The sequence below is a fragment of the Sinocyclocheilus grahami genome, unplaced genomic scaffold, assembly GCF_001515645.1.
Source record: "Sinocyclocheilus grahami isolate Dianchi unplaced genomic scaffold, SAMN03320097.WGS_v1.1 scaffold27.1, whole genome shotgun sequence".
NCBI classification, from domain to species: domain Eukaryota; kingdom Metazoa; phylum Chordata; class Actinopteri; order Cypriniformes; family Cyprinidae; genus Sinocyclocheilus; species Sinocyclocheilus grahami.
The window spans coordinates 2,305,810-2,318,036 of record NW_015505206.1 but is presented as its reverse complement, the minus strand read 5'-3'; the positions used below and the strand labels follow the sequence as shown (position 1 = coordinate 2,318,036).

Genomic DNA, 12,227 nt, shown 5'->3' with positions numbered 1-12,227 from the left:
TCTAGAAATAAACGTTTCCAAGCATGCAAACTCCACTCGAGTCAATGCATTCCTCTTTTGTCGCTCAGCTGTCATTTTGTGTATTCTGCAGTGATTACAGAGCAGGCAAACTTTGCTCATGCTATATTTACATCCACGATGGCTTATGAAGTGCCATTGTTCAGATGAAGACAGCAGAAATACAACTAATAACATTCTGAAAGAGTTGCCAAGAGAAATTCTTATGAGCTGTTTTTACCCACAGCCCACATTTATGCTGCAAAAAGCATACAAAAACAAACAATCCCGATTTGATCATATCACGCAGATGAAAACGGGTTCTTTTTTGCTTGCCTTGCACATTTCAGCTGTGTGCTTTTGTTGACAAAATGTTTAGAGTGCAGAGGGATGTAATACACAATTTAATGCAGTAAAATGTGTATTTATCATAAGACCTTTAAAAGAAAACGTTAAACAGCAAAAATTTGAGGAAAATTTAGGACGTTGCAACAACTGCTAGGACATTGCTAGGCGCCATAAATGTCATAATAAAATACTGAAATAATAATAAAAATAGTATTGCAGTGCATTAAAAGTGAAGGGTGTAATTTCTCCACAACTAGCTTCACTAAATCCAAGCCGAGCTGATGTTGCCGTTTTGGGCAGCTCAGATCAACTTTTTGGTAAATCAACTTATAGATGGCTTATCTAAAAGTTACACCCATCACATCTATGCTCAACTTACATTAAAAAAAGATTCTGGTTTGGATCAGACATGGCAGGTTTATGTGCTCAGACTTTGTGCTGGATGCTTCTGGCTCAGTCAGTGCAGTGATGTGGAAATTCTGGCGATCCAGACAGCTGTGAAACAGAAGGCCGACTGCCAAACAGAGCAGAATAAGGTGGAGCCAAAAACTGGGGAGGCCCCACCGTGGCCTCTCTACACCCTCCGCACCAGTCTAACATTGCGCTTCAGATCTCTGCCTAATGAGACAGGAAAAATGGAACAATTATTCCATGTCATGCATTGGGAATGCATGAGCATTTATGCAGTCCAGTATGTTGAATAATTTTTTGTTTATAGACTACCAATAATCCATTGTACTTCCAGGTCACAGGCTCCTCCCAGCTTTTCACTCTTCTCAAATATAATTTTTGCTGATTCAATGGAACAACAAACTGTCTCCAAATTAAAGCTGAAATTTTAATGTCAAATTGCAAAAACAATGACTGTTTCCAGAACAGCTCTCATTTTTCATTCAAACAGATAGTCCTGTCCCCAGTGTGATACCATTGGTTAAATCAGTGTTGCTATGTTGGGATGGTTGGAATGTTCAAACAGAGCAATGTTTTGATAGTGCCACAATGTGTTAAACTTTTGGGGGAAATCAGCCCATAAAATGGATTACCTCAAATTTAAGTGATCATTCACATTTTAAACAGCTTTAATGAAGACCATGAGTGTGTTCTTCACTGTGAGTGTTAATAAACTAAACAGCCTGAATAATCAGGATTCTTGTGCAGCTGGAGTGAAAAGGTGCAGAGGAGGAAGGTCAGAATTGGAAACTGCAGGCTGTTTTGGAAAGAATGCTGTGGGTGATGATGACCAGATCACAGGTGGAGAAGTACAGTAGTAAAACCCTGGGGGGCTGAAGTGGGTTGGACTACCATATATCTGAACTTTTTAAAAGCAAGGAGTCCATTTGTTTCCATGATAAAGAGCTTGTTTCCTTATGTGCAGATAAGTTCACCTAATTTACCATATATGCAAAACTCCATATCACAACCAAGCAGGAACAACATAATACAAAAAAAAAGAAAAGTCATAAAAGCATTCAAGTTGTGCATTTTAAAAGGCAAAAAATATATACATAATTCCTTCATAGATTCAGAATAGCATATTTTATAATAAAAAAAATATTTACTGTTCATTTTGAAATAGAAAATATATGCATGTTTCCATTTGTTTTACAGTTCAAAAAAAGTTTTTTTTATAAAAATCCGAGTCCATTTGTTTCCATGATAAAGAGCTTGTTTCCTTATGTGCAGATAAGTTCACCTAATTTACCATATATGCAAAACTCCATATCACAACCAAGCAGGAACAACATAATACAAAAAAAAGAAAAGTCATAAAAGCATTCAAGTTGTGCATTTTAAAAAGGCAAAAAATATATACATAATTCCTTCATAGATTCAGAATAGCATATTTTATAATAAAAAAAATATTTACTGTTCATTTTGAAATAGAAAATATATGCATGTTTCCATTTGCTCCTTTATGTTAGCAGTAAAACCAGTTCTAACACTCCCTCACACTTCCCAATCCCATCAATAGCTGTGAACAGCACAACATTTATTTTCCAGCACACGTTTTCCATACAATTTGCATTTCATCTTTCGTTCATTTGTTTAAAATGTGTGACCCACAGGAGAACATTTGAGCAGAGGAGTCAAGAGCTCTCCAACCTCATGCCAGAGGCTCCTCTTTCACACTGCCATAAGCAGAATGAATTGCTTTCTCCCTGTTCTGATTAAGCTCAAGTGCTCTCGTAGCTCTGCAGAAGTGGAAGGAAATTAAGACAAAAGTGGCCTTTCTGATGAATATGAATAAAGGTTCATAAAAGGTCTCTAATTGTGCACAAACTTCTCGACAGAGTCTAGTTCCTGTCTGTTGTTGGAGCAGTTTTTCTTTATGCCAGTTCAACTGATGATGTGGGCTTCTGGCCATTGACGCAAGACCACACCTTCTGAATCAACATACCTCAATAACCTCAAATAATGAAATATACTGTAGGTCAATGAACCTACAGTGAATTGGAGTAAATTGGTCCTATCATAGATGGATGACCATCTGGGTTGAGCAATATTAAAAATGTAAGAACTTGCTTCACAAGTTTCACAGGACGTTGAAGTGGAATTTCAATTGGAATGACAGGAAGAGGAATTTAATGAATTGGAATTCAAACAAATTAAACAGTCACACAATGGGGGGATTTCAATAGTCCAGCACAACAACAAATTGGGGGAAAAACTATGAATTGGAGTAAATTGGTCCTATCATAGATGGATGACCATCTGGGTTGAGCAATATTCAAAATGTAAGAACTTGCTTCACAAGTTTCACAGGACGTTGAAGTGGAATTTCAATTGGAGGAAGAGGAATTTAATGAATTGGAATTCAAACAAATTAAACAGTCACACAATGGGGGGATTTCAATAGTCCAGCACAACAACAAATTGGGGGAAAAACTATTACTACTACTACTACTACTTCTGTAATCCTGCTTGTTTGGCATAGCTGTGTTTGCCGTAGCTAACGCAAGAAATCCACAACGATATGCATTTAGACGACCACTGACTTTTTGAAGAACGCCTTTCACACTCTTCAAGTGTAACAATAAAAACCCATAGGCAGAGGTCTATGGTTGCAGATGTGATTTGTAAGATGGGAGTGTGTTTGAGGTCATTGCAGGCTATCCTCCCCCGAGACGAACATCTACTGCTGCCTCCTTCAATGTGACTGATGATCTAGTAGCTCAGTATACACACTCTAACATCCTACAAGACTCCCTGTTAGTCCTACAATGTTCTCAGAGGGAAAACGCGTGTAGCTGGTATTGCAAGGAAATGCATGTCTGGATCTTTCCTTAGGAATGGAATAAATTTATACTGGTCGGAGTACAACCAAAATAGAAAGCCCTTTTCCTTCCTGGAGTGTTTTCTCGGAGCAACTGTGTCATAAATGGTGGTTACAATGTCACAAGGCCAATTGGCTTGCCATACATAGCTTGTTTGACCTCAGACACCTGACCTGAAGGGTTTACTGGGTTAAATTTGGTCTAACCATACGATTTACATATACGGGAGGGACTAAAGTAAATGGTCAAATACATAGCATTTTCCATCCTGGCACCCACACATTCCTACATGCCAAATTTGGTTCAGCCTCATAATACATCCTGGAATTTCATGAATTTCACCAACCGAAGATAAATTGAGCTAATAATATTTAGAACTGAGCTACTCTTTTTGTAACATATTCAAAACCAAATCAAACTCTAAACAGCGAAAGCTGATGTTCCAGAACTCAATCAAATGGGTGTAGTTTTCTTTCTGAAAACCAATATTGAATGTCACCTTGCTAATGATGAAGCTTCAGTACAGGATCTTGGACGAGGTTCAATGGACGGCTCCCTGCTGGCACAACAGGCGCTATGTGTCAGTACTACTGTGCAAACAAACTGGATGAAAACACATTTATCTTCACCGAACAGAAACTAGCTTTACTCGCAGTCTCAAGTATATGCTGGCAAACAAAACAAGCCATAACAAAACCGTAGTAGTGTGATCAATTCAGAAAAATAGTTTCTCAAATCATCATGGAGTCACCCTGCATGTTCCTGGTCTTGTTGTGGACAATTCACTGGAGCATGTTATTCCAAGATTTGTAATCTTTAATCAAAATGTACTAACTTTCTCTTCCTCTGAAACAACTTTTCCACTGATGTCACTTAGGCCGTGTAGACTATTAGATCATTTTAACCAACAGGTCAAAAAAAATATTTAGACAGTATTAATCTCAAATTGGTTTTATTCTGGGAAGTAACTCCCATTTTCCGAGATCTAATCAATTCCAGATGAATAAAATATTTTTTTTTTCCTCACTGAATTTCCGTTTTCTTTTAGAAATAAGTCACATTAAAGAATTAAAATTCCAGAAATAAAAATCCTATTCATTTTCCAATTCTGCACAAACTTTCTTACTTTACATCTTACTCACTTCCTTCCTACTTCATTGCCTAAAATCTGGCATCTTTATTGAAGAATTCTTTAAAATTTCTATGGCGAAAATGAAAATACCTCAGGGACCAACGCTGCTGAGAAAGTGGGCCGTAACAGTTGCAGTCTGTTCACATTGACTTCAATCAAAGGACTAGACTCCAATCAATCATGACAACTTTGCATTGAAAGGAGTGAGTGCAAGACAAGCTGAGCGCCGTTGACTATAAATCCACCCAATAACAAATACTGCAGCAAGGTGAAGACAGACAAAATAAATGCCTTTGATGCTCCTAAGCAGGGCAGAATTTGCATGCATGAGATGTGAAATGGTTGTGAAAAGCTGGCACTCTTTAGTTGTGGTTTGCATGTCACGCATGTGCTGCTTTGTACTGCCGTTGGAAACGGGTCATGCATCATTGTTTGAAAAAAATCTATCACCTTAATAAAGGGGAAACTGCTGGTTTCATCTGGCCAGACAAGAACGATGGAGTTTTGGTTCCTTCGACACACTATTTTCCGGTTTAATACTGTAAAGCTGCTTTGACAGAATCTGTATTGTAAAAAAGTGCTTTATAAATAATTGTGACTTGACTTGAAACTGGCTAAAGGCCCGTTCACACCAAGCACGATAACTATAAAGATAACGATAACGATATAGTTCTAAAAATCGTTCTCAATATTAAAGAATAGCATAGTTCACACCACAACTATAACGATAACGATACAGAGAAACGATATCGTTGTGATCCCTTTCAAAACGATTTTTTTCCAGCTGATGACAGCCAATCAGAATCCATCCTGCTGTAAGAATTTAAAGCGTCAGACACGCGTGCGCTTAGAATAAACAGACGATATCGTGTGGACGCTAATATCGTTATCTTTATAGTTATCGTTCTTGGTGTGGACGGGGCTTTAGACACCCTAACAGTTGTGGAAAAAAATTATCCAGATGGACAGAGTGCTTAGACGCTTTGCTAATATCCTCACTGTAAAACTAAATTTTTACTTTATGCAAACAACTGAAACAATTTGCAAAATATCCTATTTTGTGTTCTGCGTAAGAAAACAATTCAAACAAGTTTGGGGATGTGGATGAGTAAAGAATGACAATTTTTCATTTTTGGGTGAACTGTACATTTGAGCCAACGCTGACGATAAAATGTGCAAAAATCTGAATTCTATTAGGAATATTATTTCAAAACACTATGTGGAAAATCAAAACATGAAAACAGTTGCATAACCTAAAAAGACTGTAGCGAATAAGACAAAATATAATTTTGCACCAGCATAATGTGTTAGAAGGCTTAACTACTTTTGACCACCTTAGAAATGATTGTTTATTGTATTAAAACTGTTATTGTGGAAAATTTTGTAGTAACTTCTTCGTGAAATTTATAATAAATAATCTGTTAAGAGTACAAAGTATGTTGTAGCTATAGTTTCTAAATGTTGATAATTTGATAAGCTGATCATTTTCATTATGCTATAGTTGACAAAAAAAATCTACATTGGACCAAGCATGGTAATGAGAGCTATCAATGGTGTTACCTGCAATTAGCCCTACTGTAACAATGCAACAATTACAAGAACTACAGCAAATTTTCATAAGGGCAAGTACAACACAAAATCAAGAGCTTTAAAGTCTGTAACTTCATGAATTATTGACAAACCAATCAATTTTCCCCACGTCTAACATGTGGAACTGATACTAGGAAAACCTGGCTTTGAATACTCCAAAATATGATGTAAATCATTAACAGAACTTATTGAAATATAAACAATTGTAACAAATGCTATAGTTAGACAATTACAAGAACTATGGTACATTTTCATAAAATCAAATATGAAGTAGAATCAAGAGCTTTAATATCTGGACTTTCACGAATTATTGACCAAGCAATCAATTTTCCCCCATGTATAAAATGTGTTCTGTTCTAGTGGCTATTATTAGGGAAACTTGCCTTTGGATATTCCAAGAGATGACGTGAACGAGTAAAAACCTGATGAAATTAAAACAACATCAAGTTAGTTTGATGGCACTTCCCAAGCTTAGAATGCAAAACGCTTAGAAATTTGAATGAATCTTACACCTGGTGGGGTGCACAGGGAAAACTCTTGTGCAAGCCCGTGCAATGCTCCCGGCCTATAAACAATGAATTGGCCTCCTGCACCAGTCAGTGTGGCCTTGAAGTCAGCCAGCCAGCTGCCGCATTGTGTCACGTGCATCACCGAGCCACTGCTCCAGCATGTTCATGGATATCCCAGCCCTCAGTGCCAAACACACACACACCATACTATATCAGAGAGATCTAATATTACATCCAATTGTTGTGCCACTGGCTCTACTCATTTTATCTTAAAAGACATATCAGTTTCTCAAGATACACAAGGACAAATCTCCAAAGCTGGCACAGATCTGTTGCAGGCTCCTGTCTGAGAAAATAAAACGTGAGCAGTGAGAGCTGTGATAATACCATGAGAGGCATGCAGGGCTCTGACACAGCTGAAAGATTTCATAATAGAGCAGACAGCATAAACAAAGGGTGAGATATGGGCCAAACAATAATCGACTCGAAAGATAATGACAGCTGAGTATGTAAATGAACATGGCCTAAACTGAGGGATTTGTGAGGAGCAATAGTACAAAACAATGGTGTCAGTGCCAGCAGGCTTAATTATTATTACCCACTATAATCTAAAATTGCACTTTAAAAACAAGATATGCTTTAAGTATAAAGATCAGGTAGCCTATGAAAAGACAAAGGCTGAAAAAAAGGGAGTTGTTCTAAATGTTTGGAACATCGTTAAGGAACTGTTCAACTCATACTGAAGTGGTTATTAGGTTATGTAGCTACTCACCTGTATGCTGTTCGTTTTTCCCAGAAACGCAAAAGAAGACATTTTGAACAATTAACAGTTTATAGTGACATGTCTGGCGACACAGAAGTAGCCCTATCATAGCATAGTAAGTTACATGTGCGCTGAATCCACGCGATATTTTTGTTGGAGAAACAGCCCGAATTACCGATGTGAACCTTTATCGTCTTTTCAATAAAACGTTGTAAAATACAAAACATAACGTTAGATAAAAAGTTGAATAATGTCTGACGGAATCTCCAGCGCCGACGGCAAAAGAAGTCCAAACAAACGTATTTTTCGATCAACGAAGAAGTAACACGTAGCGGTTCTTTATAATGAATCAGAAATATACCGCGCAGTTCAGTTTGATTCACGAGCATGACTCTTATGAACCGGTTCTTGTAATTAATCGTTCGAAAAAAGATTGAAGAACTCAACGGTTTGAATCAGTCTGACGCACCCTTCAATGAACTCTTCAGTGAATCGAGTGAATTAACATCTGATTCACATACTGAATAGGAAGTTATCTGTTCAATGATCTTTGTTTACTAAAATCAGTATCATTACTAATTAGTAGACAAGTTACCTATTTAGTGTAGAGAGAGACCTTATATAGACAGCTGTGTCTTCTTAATTATGTCCAATCAATTTTCTTCGATCAATATTTAGAAATATCTCAAAGATTCTCCTGAGAAATTTGGTGTACCTGAGCTAAATTTGAAATGTCATTGCAAAGGGTCTGAAAACTTCAATCTTATATATCTATCTATCTATATATATATATCTATATATCAATATATATCTATATATATATATAGATATATATAATATATACTTATAGTGTATATATATACTTATACTTATACGTATATATATATATACCTTATAATACTCCCCTAGTCTCCTAGTCTGTCTTGCACCGCTTTCAGTATTTATTTTATTTTTGTTTTGTTTTTTTTATCAGCGATGGCTGGTTCCAGCTCACTGGCAGTCCTCTCGATCTAACAAATCTCCTGCAGGGTCTGCGGACAGAGCACAAGAACAAATTGTGGCGGGTATGCTATCATATTCTGACACTCCAGTTGTTTTAGTGTGACTCAAACTCTCGAGTATGAATATTTGTGCTGATGTTTCTGTCTGACTCTCTTATTTTCTTTACAGGGCTATGGAGACAAATAAGAAATGGCAAGATTAGCACATTTATAGTGAGTGAATCCAATCATTGTGATGGCTGGTGATGCCAGTGAGCCACTCCCCATGGGCAGCACACTGGCACTCTGAGTCACTGCAACAATGCACATTTGCATTCTCGCTTCTCTCTTTGCTTTGCCAGCACTTTATAAAATTCGCTCACACATCAGAGGGCTCAAGATTTGTTTAATCTTGTTGATCTTGCTTTCCACAGAGCAAAATTCAGCTGGAATGCAATTTTATCTGGTCCATTTAGCATCTTCTTGATTATTAATTAATAAAATATAGTTGTTTTTCAACCAGCCATGGCCGTTTTCACTGGATGTTCACATGCATACTTTGTTGGGAGGAATGTGAGGTCAGAATAACACTACAGTATGTATTCTATCCATACCAGCATGGTGATTACTGTAATTAACTTCCAAAGAAAAATGAGCACCCGCACGTAATAGCCTACTGAATTTGCATCAGATGAATTATAGACACAGCAAAGCCTGGGTTCTCTCAAGCATTCCTCCAAATATATTGGATTGAATGAAGGCTTGGCAGAAATCCTGGATCATCCGTGACACATCTACTGTTCCACTTGGAATCATCAAGACACTTAATTGAACAGAAGCCATGTTGTTCTCGTATAACAAGTGAGGGCTGTGTATGATGAAAATCCACTGCAGTCTCTATCGCTCTCTGGAAGAGAAGACTGAAAGTACTGGAGATCAGCTCTCAATGATCCACAGGGCCGTCACAAGAGAACACTTGTTAACAAGTGTTGAACATGTCTCTGGCCCTTCAGGGTGAGTGCGTCCATGGATATTGGTTGCACAATCTCCGCTCTCCTGGAGTGCTCATCAATGGGCCTCATGTTGATGGAAGTGCGCTCTACTATCCTTTGTCCGGGCCTTTAAGTATGGGCTATAACCAAGCTTCGAAGAGCAAAATCTAATCCCATAGACATGACTGCTCAGACTAGCCTTGGAGGCTAATCTACGCAGAAGAGCGAGCGTGCCTGAAGGAAGTGCAGGAGATTTAAGTCTTTGTCCTTTGGGGCCTGGAAGAAAGACCCATCACATGGGGGCTTAGCTCAGTTTCTCCACCATGAAGAGTCTCCTTCTCAAAGAGTTTGAGTTGAAGAAAAGCATCCTTTGTTCTTAAAAGAAAAGTGTGCTCTGTTTTTTTATGTAATAATAATAGTAATAAATATATATATATATATATATATATATATATATATATATATTATAATAGTGTCCAAATGTGTATTTTGAACTTTTTTTTAAAGTTGGTAAAGCAGCCATGAAGTCCCTTTTCCCTAATAAGCAATTGAGTATGCTAAGTATGCTAAAATGAATGAATGAATCTTACCTGAAAAGCAGTGTAATCATGTTCAATTGCTTATCTTTGAACTTTGAAACTTGGTCAGGTGGCCATAAAATCCCCTTTCTCAATCAACTGAAATATAAGCCTTATTGACTTATAATATGGTTGTAATTGTATATGCTAATCAAATGTTGTATTTTGGATGTAGGTGTGCTTCTCAACTAGATTAACCAGCAAATAAATGGGATCTGTGTTTCCCTTTGAAAACTTAACATAGTCTGAGGCCATGTCCACACGTATACGGGTATTTTTATAAACGTTTTTCCTTCTTCCGTTTAAAAAAAAAATCTCCGTCCACATTAAAACGCAAACGCATGCTATGAAGCACTGTCAAGAGCATGCCAAACCAACAGGTGGCGATTTAATCTCAACTGTAAAGCCATGTTGGCCAATCAGAAGCCTGAAAAAGTTTCCAGTAGGCGGAGATAACAGGCTCTGCCGTCACAAGCCAAAAAGTCTGGTTTCTCTGTCTTCACGATAACACTGCAACCGGAGTTTTTGAAAATCTTCACCCTGGCAGGCATTTTCAAAAATGTTCGGAGACATGCAGCGTTTGCGTGTGGACGAACGGCAAAACCACGTAGGAAAAGCTGCGGTTTTAAAAAATAACCGTGTTCGTGTGGACAGGGCCTGAAACACCAAAAACGAGACCCATAATGGAAATCAGGTGTACTTTATATATCTGGGCTCTGCTCAAATCCAGAAAACACAAATATTTGACATCTCAGATCAGTTAAGATGCAGTCGTTCTTCATTCATTATCATTCACCCATTAGATAGGCCTATGATTCATGAAAACCAAGAATGTTTTTTTTTAGTTCAACAAGATGATTCATTCCTTTGATTCACATAACATGACACAAGATAAGGGTGATGCACAAGACAAAAACACTTGATCTGTCAAATTCAATGTGCATAAGACGTTATCTACATATGCTGTGGCTTTAACACTCAAAGCACAAACTTGCCTTATTCATAACATAGCTGTTCTAAAACCCATTTCTGGTCTCTGACTCTAACAATGATAACCATAAGATAGATGATGAAATATAAATACACACTTTTCTTATTGGTCTCTGAAGTACAATAAAAAAAAAAATCCTCGCACACCATTTCCAGTGGACAAGGACTGGCGACTTGGTCTGCCTTAAGCTAGCCAGGTGGAATAGTTTCCTTGGCAACAAACTGACATTTATTTGTGCACTTGCCCTGGGGTATTTGAGCTTACAGAGACACCTTTGTGGGTAGTCAGTGGCTTTCTACCATTTATGAGTCAGTGCTTTTATATGGATTTACATGATTTGAGTGCAAGTCATGTGACTGAGGGGATCACCAATCACAATAATGTGCTTGTTATTAAAAATGTTGCTGCTTTGTATGTATGTTTTATTAAAATGACGTTATATTTCTCAGTTATTATAAGTAATATATAAATACATTTGTTAAAAATAAAATAAAACTTTTAAATGATTATAAATTAAAAAGAAATTCAGACTTGCCAATTCCCTTTTTCTTTAGTGATTCCTTTGTCACCCCCTACAGAACAGAATGAAGTATTGCACCGGTGTTTGCATGCACTAAAATAACTTTTAACAATACTGCACATTTTACTCTTTTCTGTCAAAGCTAAAATGCATTTTAAAAATTTACTTCACTAATATTTTGCATTGCCTTTCCAAGAAAATATAGCTTCTGCGCAGTTTTCTGATCAACTCAGCAAGAGAGAAAATTCCTCAGCACACCTGAGGGACTCATAAAAGAGGTTTTATATGAATGGGGGATGAGGGGGGACAAGAGCTCTCCTCCCATAATGCCTGTCCATGGGCGTGACTCTTCATGGCTGGCTGCACTCTATAAGCATTTGTGAAGGGTGTAAAAAACAAAGGACATCTCATATTACATCCCCTGTCCATGGAAAAACTAATGGCGCAAAATTTAAACTGATAACCTGAAGCTTTAACTGTCAAGAAACAAACCAACCACTGGACTAGAGGATACCCCCCATTAAAAAATCTTAATAAAACCATTAAAAAAAA

The 12,227-nt window shown here is 37.4% G+C and overlaps 1 protein-coding gene across 3 annotated transcripts in view; it reads right to left on the bottom strand.

The window, feature by feature from the left end:
• LOC107567968 (epithelial membrane protein 2-like) overlaps positions 1 to 7,974 on the bottom strand; it is a 29,437-nt gene extending 21,463 nt beyond the window's left edge. Inside the window, exons 1-3 of one of the 3 annotated variants that reach the window (XM_016253800.1) lie at positions 7,624 to 7,974; positions 6,853 to 7,119; positions 6,726 to 6,764 (exon numbers count right to left, since the gene is read on the bottom strand). The gene's annotated coding sequence lies outside the window, so the exon portion shown is untranslated. The remainder of the gene's footprint in view (positions 1 to 6,725; positions 6,765 to 6,852; positions 7,120 to 7,623) is intronic. The other 2 variants (XM_016253809.1, XM_016253816.1) reach the window with 2 other exon arrangements.
• Between the last annotated feature and the right edge of the window lie 4,253 nt (positions 7,975 to 12,227).